Raw genomic sequence first — 12,934 nt, forward strand, 5'->3', positions numbered from 1 at the left:
TAGCCGTGCTGCACCGTGCAGTACTCCAGTATAGCCGTGCAGTACCGTGCAGTACTCTAGTATAGCCGTGCTGCATCGTGCAGTACTCTAGTATAGCCGTGCAGTACTCTAGTATAGCCGTGCTGCACCGTGCAGTACTCCAGTATAGCCGTGCTGCACCGTGCAGTACTCTAGTATAGCCGTGCTGCACCGTGCAGTACTCCAGTATAGCCGTGCAGTACCGTGCAGTACTCCAGTATAGCCGTGCAGTACCGTGCAGTACTCTAGTATAGCCGTGCTGCACCGTGCAGTACTCTAGTATAGCCGTGCTGCACCGTGCAGTACTCTAGTATAGCCGTGCTGCACCGTGCAGTACTCCAGTATAGCCGTGCAGTACCGTGCAGTACTCTAGTATAGCCGTGCAGTACTCTAGTATAGCCGTGCAGTACTCTAGTATAGCCGTGCTGCACCGTGCAGTACTCTAGTATAGCCGTGCAGTACTCTAGTATAGCCGTGCTGCACCGTGCAGTACTCTAGTATAGCCGTGCTGCACCGTGCAGTACTCTAGTATAGCCGTGCAGTACTCTAGTATAGCCGTGCTGCATCGTGCAGTACTCTAGTATAGCCGTGCAGTACTCTAGTATAGCCGTGCTGCACCGTGCAGTACTCTAGTATAGCCGTGCAGTACTCTAGTATAGCCGTGCAGTACTCTAGTATAGCCGTGCTGCACCGTGCAGTACTCTAGTCTAGCCGTGCAGTACTCTAGTATAGCCGTGCAGTACTCTAGTATATCCGTGAAGTACCGTGCAGTACTCTAGTATAGCCGTGAAGTACCGTGTAGTACTCTAGTATAGCCGTGCAGTACTCTAGTATAGCCGTGCAGTACTCTAGTATAGCCGTGCAGTACTCTAGTATAGCCGTTCAGTACACTAGTATAGCCGCGCATTACTCCAGTATAGCCGTGCAGTACCGTGCAGTACTCTAGTATAACCATGCAGTACTCTATTATAGCCCGGTGATAACATTTTTAACTGCAGGCAATAACCATAGAATGAAATTACAGGGTTATCGAACCTGCTGGGTGTACACTTGTACATGGACACAATAGGGGAGATAATGACATAAAAATTGCGCATACCGACAGTATTAAGAACATAATTGTTGTACATTATTTAAACACGCGGTCTTAATAAGAGGTAGATCTGTATTATAATGAGAGGGCGGTGACGGTTATAACACATGTTGTTGTAAGGTATTTAGTGCTGGGGGGTCTGGTCCCTAGTTGCTGTCTACTGATGTGATGATAACTGATACAGATTCTAGGGTGCTGGGGGGGTTCTGGTCGTTAGTTGCTGTCTACTGATTAGATGATTACTGATACAGATTCTAGGGAGCAGAGTTTGATGAAACAGATGTTGAGTAAAACTGACATCGATCGTTTTAATGTCATTGACGATGACGGTCTACGTGAATTAGCCCGTTACATAAATATTTTTCTATAAAAAAAATTCAAGTCTTTTGTATGCCAGTGTCAACAACTTATTTGTTAACTGCCAGTGTCAACAACTGCTTTGTTAACTGCCAGTGTCAACAACTTATTTGTTAACTGCCAGTGTCAACAACTTATTTGTTAACTGCCAGTGTCAACAACTGCTTTGTTAACTGCCAGTGTCAACAACTTATTTGTTAACTGCCAGTGTCAACAACTACTTTGTTAACTGCCAGTGTCAACAACTGTTTTGTTAACTGCCAGTGTCAACAACTGCTTTGTTAACTGCCAGTGTCAACAACTTATTTGTTAACTGCCAGTGTCAACAACTACTTTGTTAACTGCCAGTGTCAACAACTGTTTTGTTAACTGCCAGTGTCAACAACTGCTTTGTTAACTGCCAGTGTCAACAACTTATTTGTTAACTGCCAGTGTCAACAACTGCTTTGTTAACTGCCAGTGTCAACAACTGCTTTGTTAACTGCCAGTGTCAACAACTTATTTGTTAACTGCCAGTGTCAACAACTGCTTTGTTAACCGCCAGTGTCAACAACTTATTTGTTAACTGCCAATTCTAGTCTACCACTGTACCCCACGACCTTACTCACGAAATGACCTACATCTCTTCCAGTGACCTTTCAACAGACTTGACTAGGTAGAAATCAAGGGCGCCGAGCTAATCTCATGCATGTTTGAATGAGAATAAGATCCATGACCTGTAACCTTCTATTACGTCATCACGCATGCGTGGCATAAAGTTATTGTTCCCATATGTTCCGCTAAGTCCGACCACTCCAGCCGATTCAACGATACTTGAGTGATCTCCCTTTGATGCTCACAAGTAATCCGCACGGCCGCTGAGCGAAGAAGTCAAATCTCTCCTCCCTCGGATTGCTGTGTGCTGTTGTTTTGTTTGTTGATCTTGTTTGATTGTCAGCACGTGACAGCAAGAATTGGACAGCTGCATGTGCGCTGCATTAGCTGCGCCTGTATTGTGGCTTGTGTCGCTCTTTTCCCTGCACAGATACAGCTATAAACATACACAAACAACCTCATCATTCTTGGGCCATTTTTGCACTACTTATTTCTCGGGAATTCGCCTTGCTTAAAATACCAGGACGATAGCAACTTGCCAGGAATACCATCTTGTAAGAAATAGAAACTTGCCAGAAAAAAGGTTTAGTAAGAAATAGAAATTGGCCGAACATACCAGGTGATCTGAAATTTCTTCAAATATTAATTACAACGTAATTAATTGTTGAAAAATAGTTTATACATCGTCAGGTGGTGGGTTTTTGGTGCCAGAATGTCTGTCTCCATGTCTGTCTCCATGTCTGTCTCCATGTCTGTCTCCATGTCTGTCTTTATGTCACCATGTCTGTCTCCATGTCTATCTCCATGTCTGTCTTCATGTCTGTCTCCATGTCTGTCTCCATGTCCCCATGTCTGTCTCCAAGTCTGTCTCCATGCCTCCATGTCTGTCTCCATGTCTGTTTCCATGTCTGTCTCCATGTCTTTCTCCATGCCTCCATGTCTGTCTTTATGTCACCATGTCTATCTCCATGTCTGTCTTCATGTCTGTCTCCATGTCTGTCTTCATGTCCCCATGTCTGTCTCCAAGTCTCTCTCCAGGCTTCCATGTCTGTCTCCATGTCACCATGTCTGTCTCCATGTCTGTCTCAATGTCTGTCTCCATGTCTGTCTCAGTGTCTGTCTCCATGTCGCCATGTCTGTCTTTATGTCACCATGTCTGTCTCCATGTCTGTCTCCATGTCTGTCTCCATGTCTGTCTCCATGTCTGTCTCCATGTCCCCATGTCTGTCTCCATGTCTGTCTCCATGTCTGTCTTCATGTCTGTCTCCATGTCTGTCTCCATGTCTGTCTTAATGTCTGTCTCCATGTCTGTCTCCATGTCCCCATGTCTGTCTCCATGTCCCCATGTCTGTCTCCATGTCTGTCTCCATGTCTGTCTTCCTGTCTGTCTTCATGCCTGTCTCCATGTCTGTCTCAATGTCCCCATGTCTGTCTCCAAGTCTGTCTCCATGCATCCATGTCTGTCTCCATGTGTGTATCCATGTCGGTCTCCATGTCTGTCTCGATGTCTGTCTCAATGTCAGTCTCCATGTCTGTCTCCATGTCCCCATGTCTGTCTCCATGTCTGTCTTCATGTCTGTCTTCATGTCTGTCCCCATGTCTGTCCCCATGTCTGTCTTCATGTCTGTCTTCATGTCTGTCTTCATGTCTGTCTCCATGTCTGTCTCCATTTCTTTCTCCATGTCTGTCTCCATGCCTCAATGTCTGTCTTTATGACTCAATGTCTGTCTCCATATCTCCATGTCTGTCTTCATGTCAGTCTCCATGTCTGTCTCCATGTCCCCATGTCTGTCTCCATGCCTCCATGTCTGTCTCCATGTCACCATGTCTGTCTCCATGTCTGTCTCCATGTCTGTCTTCATGTCTGTCTCCATGTGTGTCTCCATGTCGGTCTCCATGTCTGTCTCCATGTCTGTCGCAATGTCTGTCTCCATGTCTCAATGTCTGTCTCTATGTCACCATGTCTGTCTCCATGTCTGTCTCCATGTCTGTCTCCATGTCTGTTTCCATGTCTGTCTCCATGTCTGTCTCCATGTAAGTCTCTATATGTGATGTACACGTTACAGATACACGGCGACTGTATTACAAAACACGAACAGAAAGCTGTTGCCCGCGATAAATATTGAATTTTAAGCCGTGTTTTTAGTCTCATATGCACGCGTTGTCACCCTTCCCTTTGCACGCGTTATCATTATTTCCCATGCAAAAGATGTCACCCTTTTCCATTGCTTTCATGAAAGTAATGGAGCACACATACACGTACTCCCATTCACACAAATTATACACACACACACACACAAACATATACATACATGCATTGCAATTAAACTCTAATCCCCAGTATACTGTGACGCAAGAGAATGTTGCCAGATAAATAAATCAGTTTGTGTCTAACGAGGACCCGAGTGGAATGTGCCACGTTGTAAAACGGGTTTCGACTAGCTAGTTGTAAGCTTGGGATCTTATATGATAAGAAATCTAAAAGAAACAATGCACTAGGAATGTTTACATGTAAGCATGTTACATAAGTGATACTACAATAGTGTAGTTACATGTAAGCATACTACATAACTGATACTACAATAGTCTAGTAACATGTAGACATATTACATGACAAATACTGGAATATTGTAGAAAGTCTAGTGAGTTCGGTGCCAGAAACTCATTACATGACTTATAGTCCAAGCCAGCTATCCTGAGCATAAGCTGATGATATTTGAGTTGAACTGCCTGCATCAAACAGATCATTGAGCTGAAGATGAGCGACACAGATAATTCTATCAGGTGTTAAAACTTCTGTAATTGATATATCCAAACGCCCTACATTGCGACTTATCTTAAAAGAGATCAAAAGGATAAAACGCCATTACTATCTAAGACGCTACTTTAAAGCTGCTCTCTGCCGAGGTCTACAAACTGTAACATTGGATGTTTGTGTATTATAAATATATGACCGATATAAAGCAGATTAAAGTATAAGCAGCTAAACTAACCGCGGTGTCTTATTTACAACAATCTGACGGCTCTGCCAGCCAAAGTGTGAACTACACTGCTGATTTATCTTGCAGTGTAAATACTTTTACCCGCCGACCCTTCACACCTCACGCCATCATGGCTGGGGTGGTTTAAACTTGGCCGGTGGTGCAGTAAGATTTAAAGAGTTGTTTTCTTGTGGTATCGGTGTTGGTTTAATACCAGGTATCGATAGTGATAGGGTATCGGTGTTGATACCAGGGTATCGATGGCACAAAGGTATCGGTTTTCATTCAATACCAGGGTATCGATGGTGCTAGAGTATCGGTGTTGATACCAGGGTATCGATGGAGCTAAGGTATCGGTGTATATACCAGGGTATCGATGGCACAAAGGTATCGGTTTTCATTCAATACCAGGGTGTCGATGGTGCTAGGGTATCGGTGTTGATACAAGGGTATCGATGGTACAAAGGTATCGGTTTTCATTAAATACAAAGGTATCGATGGTGCTAGGGTATCGAAGTTGATTCAATGCTAGGGTATCGATGGTACTTGGGAAGTTGTTAGCTTAAAACCTGTATCGGTGTCTGCCTTTCGCTGGTCTAAATGTTTTTATCTGATGGAGTATCGGTGATAGTGACTAGGTATCGATACTTTCATTTTGCTTTGAGATTATTATCAAAATATATTGAACCGGGTTATATGTGATTGATTAAGAATTTACTAATCACCAAACAATTACATATCGCTAGATTAAACAAACGAATTCCTTCTAAAGTGTTCATTGCGCAGTGCTCAAGAAAAAATAAATTAACACCCAGTTTTGGTTCAGGTCCAATAACTCCGTGAAGGGTTTGGCCCGTCTTAAGAACCGTCTTAATATTGAAGGTCACGATTCCAGACTTGAGGTCCATGTCACCGTTCATGCATGACATTCCAGTGACATTCCGGTGACATTCCTCTCATGCGATAAGATACGAGAAAAAAAATCCTATTTAATAAGACATGCTCATTTGGCTTGCCATAAAAAAAAAAAAAGATTTCAATCTGCTTGTAGATCATTATTTGGCTTGCCATAAAAAAGATTTCAATCTGCTTGTAGATCATTATTTGGCTTGCCATAAAAAAAAGATTTTAATCTGCTTGTAGATCATTATTTGGCTTGCCATAACATAAAGATTGCAATCCGCTCGAAGATTATTATTTGGCTTGCCATAAAAGAAAGATAGCAATCTGCTGGGAGATTATTTATCAAGTCGAAAACAGGCAAACCGCCACATTGACTGGAACCCTCACCCCGTTTTAACGCCAGTGTCTGGGTGCTGCTGGTGGTGCTGGGTGGTGCTTGGTGGTGCTGGGTGGTGTGGTGTGAATAGTCTATTGTCCTCTCCCACTGCCGGCAGTTCAACCGCTGACGCGCAAGAAAATTTCTATTACCACGTTTAGTGTCGGTAATAGTTTGTCTAACGCGACATCAAATAGAAACATTCAAGCCTGACGTAACACTCATAGACTATTGGATCGTCATGGCTTAATTAGCAGTTTGGATTATTATTTTAATTATCCAGGCATGTATTTCCATGAAGTTTCTTTTCTTTATGTAAGTACAATGTAATATCATAGTACATTATACCTGCGGTTCCAATCTAAATGAAAAATATAGTACTCGTTCTACATTTACGTATTGTACATGCATTTGTTGTACATATATTTGTTGTAAATGCATCTGTTGTACATGTATTTGTTGTACATGTATTTGTTGTACATATATTTGTTGTACATACATTTGTTGTACATGTATTTGTTGTACATGTATTTGTTGTACATGTATTTGTTGTACATATATTTGTTGTACATGTATCTGTTCTACATGTACATGTTGTACATGTATTTTTTGTACATGTATTTTTTGTACATATATTTGTTGTAGATACATTTGTTGTACATGTATTTGTTGTACATGTATTTGTTGTACATGTATTTTTTGTACATGTATTTTTTGTACATGTATTTGTTGTACATGTACCTGTTGTACATGTGCGTGTTATACATGTACTCGTACGTATTTGAAGACTGTGTACATGTACGTAGCATATCTCATACTTGAAACGAACCTATCCATATCACGACTCGCGGCAAAATTATTGTGTCAGGTTTTTAGTCGAGGTGAGATCTATATTACTGACACATTGGCTGGCCTTACAGTCGACCTGCAGGTAAGATGCAGGTAGATGCAGGTAGATGCAGGTAACCTGCAGATGGGATGATTGATAATACATCATGTCGTTTGTTTGGCTGGCGTTTTCTTCAGTGCAGTTTCTTCTCGCTTCCCACAATCATCCTCAGCTGTCTCCACATGACGTCTTACAATCATTCTCAGCTGTCTCAACAATACGTCTTACAATCATTCTCAGCTGTCTCAACAATACGTCTTACAATCATCCTCACCTGTCTCAACATTAAGTCTTACAATCATCCTCAGCTGTCTCAACAATACGTCTTACAATCATCCTCACCTGTCTCAACAATACGTCTTACAATCATCATCACCTGTCTCAACAATACGTCTTACAATCATCCTCACCTGTCTCAACAATACGTCTTACAATCATCCTCAGCTGTCTCAACAATACGTCTTACAATCATCCTCAGCTGTCTCAACAATACGTCTTACAATCATCCTCACCTGTCTCAACATTAAGTCTTACAATCATCCTCAGCTGTCTCAACATGGCGTCTTACAATCATCCTCAGCTGTCTCAACAATACTTCTTACAATCATCCACAATCATGTATTGTAGAGACAGGATGGTAATGTTTTAGACTAAATGTAGATGCTATATGCTGATCTTTTTATCCAATATTCTATCGAGTTTCCATTTTTTGTGTTTTCAGTCACGACCCTCTTGAACCAAACTATCGCACCTTTGAGAAGCGATCTGTCAATTCATTTGGCTAAACAAGCAATAACATAATAACACAAATACTTTTACCACACTCTCTATAACCACATCGTCCCTTCAACCATAAAGTTGCATTCGACCCCCACCCCCCTCCCCTGCTCCCACCCACAACCACATCTCGGCCGTTCCAAAACCATGCGGGCCTTCTAGTTACCGAGAACTTGAGTTACACCTGAAACTGTCCTACATATTTAGGCGGGCCTTCTAGTTACCAAGAACTTGAGTTACACCTGAAACTGTCCTACATATTTAGGCGGGCCTTCTAGTTACCAAGAACTTGAGTTACACCTGAAACTGTCCTACATATGTCGGTGGGCCTTCTAGTTACCGAGAACTTGAGTTACACCTGAAACTGTCCTACATATGTCGGTGGGCCTTCTAGTTACCGAGAACTTGAGTTACACCTGAAACTGTCCTACATATGTCGGTGGGCCTTCTAGTTACCGAGAACTTGAGTTACACCTGAAACTGTCCTACATATGTCGGTGGGCCTTCTAGTTACCGAGAACTTGAGTTACACCTGAAACTGTCCTACATATGTCGGTGGGCCTTCTAGTTACCGAGAACTTGAGTTACACCTGAAACTGTCCTACATATGTCGGTGGGCCTTCTAGTTACCGAGAACTTGAGTTACACCTGAAACTGTCCTACATATGTCGGTGGGCCTTCTAGTTACCAAGAACTTGAGTTACACCTGAAACTGTCCTACATATGTCGGTGGGCCTTCTAGTTACCGAGAACTTGAGTTACACCTGAAACTGTCCTACATATGTCGGTGGGCCTTCTAGTTACCGAGAACTTGAGTTACACCTGAAACTGTCCTACATATGTCGGTGGGCCTTCTAGTTACCGAGAACTTGAGTTACACCTGAAACTGTCCTACATATGTCGGTGGGCCTTCTAGTTACCGAGAACTTGAGTTACACCTGAAACTGTCCTACATATGTCGGTGGGCCTTCTAGTTACCAAGAACTTGAGTTACACCTGAAACTGTCCTACATATGTCGGTGGGCCTTCTAGTTACCGAGAACTTGAGTTACACCTGAAACTGTCCTACATATGTCGGTGGGCCTTCTAGTTACCAAGAACTTGAGTTACACCTGAAACTGTCCTACATATGTCGGTGGGCCTTCTAGTTACCGAGAACTTGAGTTACACCTGAAACTGTCCTACATATGTCGGTGGGCCTTCTAGTTACCGAGAACTTAACGACATCTGAAACTGTCCCACATATGTCGGCGGGCCTTCTAGTTACCGAGAACTTAACGACATCTGAAACTGTCCCACATATGTCGGTGGGCCTTCTAGTTACCGAGAACTTGAGTTACACCTGAAACTGTCCTACATATGTCGGTGGGCCTTCTAGTTACCGAGAACTTAACGACATCTGAAACTGTCCCACATATGTCGGTGGGCCTTCTAGTTACCGAGAACTTAACGACATCTGAAACTGTCCCACATATGTCGCGACGATGTAAGCCAGAAACAAATCTTTTCATTGAAATATTACTCCATCTACGGAAGCTTACGTCATTCTTGAGCCGGGAGTTTATCGAGGATTATGGGATATTTCGCCAGACAGTGCTCCAGTAATCTTTGCTTTCTAGCCGTGAGGTCGATGGGTGCAATATTCAGCTGTATGGATTCTGATTCTGATTCGTGTTTATGTTGCCTGTAATAACTGACATTTTGAGTATATTTATTATAACAATAGTCACAGATGGTATATGTCTCACACATGACATATGTCATTCATGTCACTCGTGACATATGTTCTTCATATCACACATGACATATGTCCTTCATGTCACTCATACATGACATATGTTCTTCATGTCACACATACATGACATGTTCTACATATCACACATGACATGTTCTACATATTACACATGACATGTTCTACATATCACACATGACATATGTTCTTCATGTCACACATGACACGTGTTCCTCATGTCATACATTACATATGTTCTTCATGTCATACATGACATATACTCTTCATGTCACACATGACATATGTTCTTCATGTCACACATGACATATGTTCTTCATGTCATACATGACATATGTTCTTCATATCACACATGACATATGTTCTTCATATCACACATGACATATGTTCTTCATATCACACATGACATATGTTCTTCATATCACACATGACATATGTTCTTCATATCACACATGATATATGTTCTTCATGTCACTCACACATGACAAAAGTTCTTCATGTCAGTCACACATGACATATGTTCTTCATGTCATACATGACATATGTTCTTCATGTCATACATGACATATGTTCTTCATGTCATACATGACATATGTTCTTCATGTCATACATGACATATGTTCTCCATGTCACACATGACATATGTTCTTCATGTCACACATGACATATGTTCTTCATGTCATACATGACATATGTTCTTCATGTCATACATGACATATGTTCTTCATGTCATACATGACATATGTTCTTCATGTCACACATGACATATGTTCTTCATGTCATACATGACATATGTTCTTCATGTCACAAGTTACAATTACACTCTGAAAAATATAACAGAAACAAGGAACCCGCGAACCCGCCTTCGTGGCTGATCCGTCGTTATGTTCTTATCACTTTGGCTTGTAATACGTTGTTCTTGATTACTGGTCGATTTCATTTACAGATAAGGGGAGGTTTGACACAGTCTGTGTGGGTACAGCAGTGTCAGACTGTTGGTTCAACAGTTAACCTGTGCTAGACATGGTACAACAGTTAACCTGTGCTAGACATGGTACAACAGTTAACCTGTGCTAGACATGGTACAACAGTTAACCTGTGCTAGACATGGTACAACAGTTAACCTGTGCTAGACATGGTACAACAGTTAACCTGTGCTAGACATGGTACAACAGTTAAACTGTGCTAGACATGGTACAGCAGTTAAACTGTGCTAGACATGGTACAACAGTTAACCTGTGCTAGACATGGTACAACAGTTTAACTGTGTCAGGTAACTGGTACAATAGTTAATCTATATCAAGTTATGGGTGTTATATTGCTATAATAGATGAGGACGTAAACGATAAGAGTAGGTTTAGAGTAGCGTCCCTTTTGTTTACCTTTACTAACCTTAAACTTTAGCCTGGCGATGGTTGAACAATAGCCGGTCACGTGATACATGTCAGCGTGACACGGAAACGGAAACTTGCTGGTCGCCATCTGGAGGCACGTGGTCTACCGTTGAGAGACGCCAGATACTGGCTAATTGATTGGCCAATCAGTACACACCGGAAGCTTGAAATTGAAAGGAAGAGTTTTTTTTGGCTTCACCCAATTTTCTTCTCATTACGAACAAAAGTAGAATGAACAAAAGCTCGTTATAACTGAACTTAAACAGCTAGTAATTGATGTAAAGTTTATTTTATTGCTTCGGAGTAGGCCACAGTTTATTTTATTTTTTTACCAAAGATCTGGTTTTGAAAGTGCATCGTGACGTGTTGAACTGCCCCCATTATATCGTCCCTCCCTCCCCTCCCCTCAATGCACTCCTAAATCTTTACATCGTATTTAATAATGCATTGACAGCTGAGTGAAAAAAAGGAGCGTCAAGCCCCTTTTTTCTATTTCTTTTTTTTTTTTTGACAACCGGAAGTTTGAAAAGTCGAATCAGCAAAAGCACTCGACGTTTTTTGTCCCCGTTGTTGGAGTCTCGATACACAAGTAAATACCAGCGGCACACCAGCGGTCCCCTAGTGGTACACCAGTGGTACACCAGCGGTCAAGGAGTGGTCCAGCAGTGGTACTGGTGGCAGGCAATACCATAGACCACGAAGTCTGCTGTATGCCGTCACTGTACTACATCGTCGTGGTAGCAGACAAATTCCACAAGAAGTGTACGGTACTACATCGTCGTGGTAGGAGACTAACTCCACAAGAAGTGTACGGTACTGCTCAAAGGAAAGTGGCGGGACAACAGGAATTTTACATTTTCTATCAACAACTATCTTCGTTACTTGGACATTTCAATTCAGTAATAGAACTATAGCATTAAATATATTTAATAACAGAACGAAAATGTATGGCTACAAAAACATATACACACCTTTGTGCATAAACACAAAACACATACATAATCACACCCACACACACCCTCATATATATATATATATATATATATATATATATATATATATATATATATATATATATATATATATATATATATATATATATAAATATATATATATATATATATATATATATATATATATATATATATATATATATATATATATATATATATATATTATATATATATATATATATATATATATATATATATGGTTTTATCAGTTTTCCCCCATGAAATAACTACGGATACAGAAAAAAACAACTAGACAATCAACGTGATTATTAACCTTTTACTTACAAACCTTTTTTTTTTTTAAATTCTTGTTTGTGACCTTCAATATTAACGTTTTTTTGTTGTAGTTTGTTCAACTGCTGGGCTGTATCTCTGAAACAACCCAACCTACCAGACGACCCTGCTATTGTCAAGGACTGGAAAACCTTTCAACCCAAATCTTCTTGTACCTTTTCAATGAATAACAAGTCTTAGTTGTACTGGAACCACGCGATTGCTAGTGCATGGATTAAGATAAACTCAAGGTCATTGATACGGTATACCTTAAATGAATAACTCAAAAAAACTATAAAAGGGAGACAGAAATGAAAGTTTCACAGAGTTAAGCCCCTTGTCAACAATGACATAACGATTGTAGGCTGCGAGATTTATTTTTTTGATACGCAGTGGATTCAAAGACTGGCAGTTGTGTGATTTAATCTTAGTGAAAGAGTTATCGGGATTGGGGAAATCTGTTCGCAGGAGTTGTCTACCATGCTGTTTTACTAGTCTGTGGTTCATGAAGGGCTG

Source organism: Physella acuta, unplaced genomic scaffold (genome assembly GCF_028476545.2).
Source record: "Physella acuta isolate Inbredline_101_S28 unplaced genomic scaffold, ASM2847654v3 ptg001319l, whole genome shotgun sequence".
NCBI classification, from domain to species: domain Eukaryota; kingdom Metazoa; phylum Mollusca; class Gastropoda; family Physidae; genus Physella; species Physella acuta.